Below are 5,636 nucleotides of genomic sequence, written 5' to 3' on the forward strand. Positions count from 1 at the left end.
TTCAAGGTCACAGGTCAGCGTCAAAGGAAAAATTAGACATTTTATATCTTTGACAGGAAACTATCAAAGCGATCGGGCTCATATTTTGTTTAGTCGTGACCTCCAATGACCTCTACACTTTAACGATGGTTTCGTTGACCTTTGACCTTTTTCAAGGTCACAGGTCAGCGTCAAAGGAAAAATTAGACATTTTATATCTTTGACAAAGTTCATCGGATGTGATTGAAACTTTGTAGGATTATTCTTTACATCAAAGTATTTACATCTGTAGCCTTTTACGAACGTTATCAGAAAAACAAGGGAGATAACTAGCCTTTTCTGTTCGGCAACACACAACTTAACGTTGGGCTTTTCTCGGAAACTATAAAAGTGACCGGGCTCAAATTTTATGTGAACGTGACTCATTGTGTTGTGAATAGCAATTTCTTCCTGTCCATCTGATGCCTCATATAATATTCAGAACTGCGAAAGTGACTCGATCGAGCGTTTGCTCTTCTTGTTTCTTTCTGTAAACACATTAATTCTACACAAATTCTTGGAGCTTACCGCAGACATAATTCTTGATTCTTGAATTTTGGGCCATGCCCTTTCTCTGACTTGAACAGGAGGCGGCAGACGACAAGTTTTGCTAAAGTTTCCGTATGAGTAGAGTCTAACAAAATGAGTATGTGGCAAATTATGGATAATTTCAGAACGTCATACAACCCTCGTTTACCTTTACACAACATGAGCGTATGTAAAGTAAAAGAAGATGGCACATAAGATTCATTCCGTAATGTTGAACTTTAGTTGTAAATTCACAGCTCACACACAATTTGTTGCTGCGAGTGGCATTATTGACTTCTTTTTGATACAAGTTAAGTCCCTTTATCATATGTCTCTAATCAAATTAAAGAATATTTCTCACGCATAAGTAGAAGAAAAAGACAACTAGCAGGCTGCATCTTGTAGGCACAGTTCTTCTCTTGTATTATACCTTATAATACAAAGTTAGTATGGTCGACATGACTCTGTGTGTGTGTGTGTGTGTGTGTAAGCATGCGTCTTAAAAGTCTGCCTGTGTGTTTGTCCAGTTTAAACTCTCGCCTTCTTCTTACTGCTGATTTTTGCATGTGCTTTTACAATTTATCTACGGTATTCAAAACACATATATGCATAGATCATGGGCTCGTGTAACTCTGGTTTACTCGGTAGAGTCAGAGCACAACAGGTATAACATATATACCACTGGAGTTGTTCCCAGACTCATTGGTCAGTTGGACCTGGGTTGAAAATATCCGTACAGTGGATCCCTCCCTTAAAGCCGACTGTTTTTACCGATGTTCTACTCATAACCTCTGTAAATTTACCCCCATTTCAAGACTACCACCTTTTTACGACCTCATGTTCTCAGATTTTTTGAAATCTTAAAAGAGGGGTTCCACCGACTCTGTAGGTTCAAATGCCCTGGCTACAGAAAGAAATGTGATCAGTCTTACATTTCAAAACTATCGGTTGGTCTACCTACCATGGGTCAGAACACTGTCTCAGGTCAAAGATGTTTGCGTCTATGACTGAAAGACCGAGGCCTGAGAATAACACTATTCCATTTGTTTTTGTTTTTCAAATAAAATAAAAAAATAATGCACCAGTAATGTAAATGCACAAATGGATCACAAACTGTTTTCTTGTTGCCGATTTTAATTTAAGAAAATAAGAATTGAAGTGTTTTTATAGTCAACATTCTTCAATGAATTGTCAATTATATTGTACAGATGCCCAAAGAGATCTTGTAAACCTTTGTCTGCTTCTAGCTAAGGCTGAACCAGTGTGTCTACTTGAACAATACTGGTGGTGGATTTGTTCATTTACTCTAGATCATTCCGTCCATGCATGGGTGTACCATTGCAAAAGGGAAATCGTGCAAGGATATAACACTTAGAAAGATGCATGGTCCGAGTTGCAATGGCATGAAACTCAAAAGTATTGTCTATGGGATGGATGAGTTTTATTCCCATTGTTTGATTTGAAGTTTGTGAGCTTTGGGTTGAAGTTTTTGAAGTAAAGGAAAGATTTCAGACTGTGTGTGTGTGTGTGTGTGTGTGTGTGTGTGTGTGTGTGTGTGTGTGTGTGTGTTTGTACATGTACATGTACATGTGTGTGTGTGTGTGTGTGTGTGTGTGTGTGTGTGTGTGTGTACATTTCTTTTACAAGGGTTGAGGCATAAGCAATACAAACAAGCTTTTTTTTCAACCATGAGCCCTTGCCTGGAGACGGACTACTCTGATCATGTATACACAGACATTCACATACGAAAAAAGGAGAAAACAAAATCATGGGAATATGTAGACAAGAATTTCTTTTCACGAACACTAAGTGTTACATATGTACATTTGTGGAAAATTATTGAACATACGTGCTCTTGAGCAAATTAAATGTGCTATTAAAACTTGGAGAGAGAGAGAGAGAGAAAAAAAGGCCCTGTGGCGAGCCTCGCAGCGAGGTCGCAGCGAGCCTCGCTGCGAGGTCGCTGCGAGGCCGTAATTTACCATGCAAATTAAGTTTGCTGCGACTAAGTCGCAGCTAGCTGCGATGTAGTTATATATCCTTATATGGAGATCCCACCCGCGAGCTTGATGTGATGAGGTCGCGGCTAGCTGCGATGTTCCCTGCGAGCTTGCCGCGACCTAGCAGCAGCTAGCCGCGATGTCCTGGACCCCTTACTGTGAGCTTGCCGCGACCAGGTCACAGCTAGCCGCGACCAGGTCACAGCTAGCTGCGACCAGGTCACAGCTAGCCGCGACCAGGTCACAGCTAGCCGCGATGTTCCTGGGATCATGCTGCGGCTTGCCGTGATCTAGTCGCAGCTAGCTGTGATGTAGTCGCAGCTAGCTGTGATCTAGTCGTGGCAAGCCACGATGAATTATTATAGACCCAAGCAGGTTACAGCTAGCCGCGACCAGGTCGCAGCTAGCCGCGACTAGGTCGCAGCTAGCCGCGGTAACCCGGACCTGTTCCTGATAGTCACAGCTATATACCGCGATTAGGTCACAGCTAGCCGCGATTACCTCGCAGCTAGCCGCGATTACCTCGCAGCTAGCCGCGATTACCCGGACCTATATGTGGTAGTCACAGCTATATATCCGCGACCATGTCACAGCTATAGCTAGCAACGACCAGGGTGAGCCGGGATATCCCTGGCCTGTCCTCCAAATTCTTACCACGTACAAGCTTTCCTTGAGCCAGCTGCAGCTACCTGTGCAGTTGTCACGGTTTACTGCGATGTCCATGAAATCATCAAGCAACGACCTTCAAATTTCACAGCAAGTGAGCTGCAACCTAGTGATGAGTGATATATAACTTACTGCAGTTATGCAGGAGGAAATGCTTTTCCAAACCCTGAACATTGTTTAGATGGTTTAAAGTCCCAGTTAAAATATACCTAAACCCTCCCAGAAAAATGCTGCAACCAGCTTGTGGGTGCATGCAAATCCTTTCGCACTGACAGGCCATTGTGCTACATACATTCTAAATTGACTAGAGACAGAAGCAGTTCAACACATGCAGACGCATATTCTCAAATGTAAAACAAACAATTGGTTTAAATTCAAATTATTTAATAAAAGCTCATTTGGCATAAATTCAGATTAAATAGAGCAAGCTGTATCCTGCGATCAGGACGAACAAGTTCATCAGAGTTCACAATTTTTTGCCGAAATACAAGATCGCCAGCACTAGCAATCGCTCATGCTGGGTTTTTTTTACCAATGTCACATGGGTTTAGCTAAAGGTCTCGTGAGTAATTTTTTGTTTAAACATAAACAGCTGCTTAACCTTTTTTCCAAAGTTAATTGCAATACACCCTAAAAGTAAAAGTGTAGAGCTATCAGCGATATAGTTATTATGAAAAACTATATTTCGAAAATGAAATCAAGACAGTACATTACAGGCTAACCAGTACATAATATGTTGCATACCTACCAAGTAGTGTATGCACTCTCCAAGAAGTTCTCCCCTTCTTAACCCAAGGTGGCTGAGTGCATCAGAAACAAAATCAACAGAGATGAGATTCTTCCCCTTTTTCGCGGAATTCTGCTCAAAAGTTGATCCCCAGGACCGTTTTCCTGAATCGTCCAGATCCCTTGAGAGAAAAAAAGGGGGGGGGGGGGGGTAGAGGTTGATTATCAAAAATCTGACCTGCCAATGACTGAATCGCCCAAAAGACTAGACCGGTTTTTGATTGTCCGGACCGACAATACCTCCGACAAAAAAATCTCCGCCGAGCTCAAAACCAAAAATCTACGAAATGAACTTTAGACCCGTGTACGAACTGTCCATTTGGGAACAAATTTTTCCTCATCATCAGTGTCTTCGTCGCGGAAGTTCCTAAATGGGCTGATTTAGTTGTTGACTTTAGCCACTTTAGCAAGATGGCGTCGTCAATGCGATTGTTGGCAGAAACAGAACATGCTTTAGCTTCTGAGATTGATAAAGGGCTAAAGAACAAATGGGTTTGGGCGTGGAAAGACGAAATTATAACTACCGAAGTGAAGGGACGAAAACTTTCCATCCGTCTCGGAGATTCGGTTCAAAAGTTGAATGTTTGGGGAAGGCACAATGCACGTGGTGTAATAAAGTACTGGGCTACAAATAGAGAGGCAAGAGCGTGTTGAAAGACCATTTGACCACATATTTGTCCTTGTGTGCACACTTGTGTTTGTCAGTCTGTGAGTGTGATGTTATTTTCAGTGACTGTTGTTGTTTATTTGTGAGATTCATTCTAGAAATGCATGAACAATGCCCAAAGTTCTAATCAAAATATTCTGCTGCTAAGACTCATTTCTGAGCAATTTTTTGTTATGTAAATGCTAAAAACGCATCAGCTTCAGCCCCCTGACTCCCACAAGGGGCAACGCAAAGGGCCAAACTTCCTTTACCCTCTTATGTCAAAATTTGGGAATCTCATCTCTGAATCAAGATCTCTGACAACCTGAAGAAATGCTGTTGTTCCTGTCTCCCCACTGAGGTGCTCCTTGAATTGCGTCTCCCTGCGATCAATGACACCACCAATCCGATCCACAGGAAAGGTAACTTCTGGGAAGAGCTTCTCAAACCAGGAGTGGACCTGAAAAAAAGTCAATATCAGTCTGTGTTCCAAAAGATAATATTACCCAATATTGACGGACTGTGTGATGATATCTTCTGCTATGGTCTGTTGAGACAGTGATATCAAAATCGAGACTGGAGGTCGAGATTTTGATATCACTGTCGAAACAGACCAATAGCAGAAGATATCGTCACACAGTCAGTCAATGTTAGATATATTGCTAATTCTCGGGACATTTTGTATTTATTGTAAAGAAATTACAAAAGTATTTGTCTCAGTTTTGGCTGTTCCATATCCCTCCCTCTGATTATCATTTCTTTTTGTTCACTCTTTTCTTGTACTTTTCAGTTTTTCAAAATGTTTTTTCTTTCAAAAAGTCTTTAGTCACTTGCTCAACTAAATTCTGGGATAATTACATTTTTATATATATTTGTTTGTTTTAAAATTTAGGTGTTTTTGTTTTTGAAGTGGGGAAGCAATAAAGAGGTCGTCGATATCAAAACTGATATCAACGGAAATGTCGTCGATATCACTTTTGCACTGAGCTCAG

General features: G+C 41.3%; 1 long non-coding RNA gene across 1 annotated transcript; it reads right to left on the reverse strand.

The window, feature by feature from the left end:
* Positions 1-2,321: 2,321 nt before the first annotated feature.
* Positions 2,322-5,636, reverse strand: LOC138963976 (uncharacterized). Its single transcript, XR_011454978.1, has 2 exons — positions 4,970-5,636; positions 2,322-4,120 (listed from the first exon to the last, which is right to left on the reverse strand). It is a non-coding gene; the product is annotated as an uncharacterized lncRNA (long non-coding RNA).

This window comes from Littorina saxatilis, linkage group LG4 (genome assembly GCF_037325665.1).
Source record: "Littorina saxatilis isolate snail1 linkage group LG4, US_GU_Lsax_2.0, whole genome shotgun sequence".
Classification (NCBI taxonomy): Eukaryota; Metazoa; Mollusca; class Gastropoda; order Littorinimorpha; family Littorinidae; genus Littorina; species Littorina saxatilis.